We start from the raw sequence: 687 nt of genomic DNA, 5'->3' as shown, positions 1-687 counted from the left end.
TCGTCCCAACAGCAGAGCCCCTGACCCGCGGCTGAGCCAGGGCGCAGGGCCTGGGGGCCACGCACTTGACTCGGGAAACGACCCTGACTCCCAGGCGTCCGTGGGATGAACCGGGAGTGGAGGCAGCTGGGCGTGGGGGTGCTCGTTGCCTGGGGGAGCAGGTGGAGGGGCGCCGTGAGCCTCTGGTCCCAGCATGAAATAAAGCGAAGCCCGGCCCCTGGCCCTCTCTCCCAGCAGCCATGGCTCAGGGGCACAGGGCAGAGGGACCCGCAGACAGACACTCGAGTTCCAGAGGCTGAGCCACGTGGCCATGTGCGGGGTGTCGGTGGGAGGGCAGTGGGGGGCGTCCAGGAGTCACAGCGGCTCCCCTGTCTCGTCCCACGGCCGCGGTGCCGGGACGGTGCCTTCTTGGAGGAGGTGATGGGAGGACAGAAGCCATCAAGTCCCCACAAACCCCCAGCCCCTTTCCCAGCTGCACAGCTTCCGGAGACGCGGGGGAAAGGCCACAGCTCAGCAACCCCGGCCTCGGCCGCGGGAGGCCGACAGCAGCTCTAACCGGGGTCCGATTTCCGGTGCTGCCTCCTCAGCTGGAGCGCAATCGGGGCAGCTGTGTGGGCGGCTGGCTCTGTGGGCAAGGTCGCCAGCTGCGGGTCCTACTGTGCCCAGGTGCCCCTCCCGGGGAGCCCA

This window comes from Myotis brandtii, unplaced genomic scaffold, assembly GCF_000412655.1.
Source record: "Myotis brandtii unplaced genomic scaffold, ASM41265v1 scaffold334, whole genome shotgun sequence".
Taxonomy (NCBI): Eukaryota; Metazoa; Chordata; class Mammalia; order Chiroptera; family Vespertilionidae; genus Myotis; species Myotis brandtii.
The sequence above is the reverse complement of the archived record's forward strand: the minus strand, read 5'-3'. Positions refer to the sequence as shown.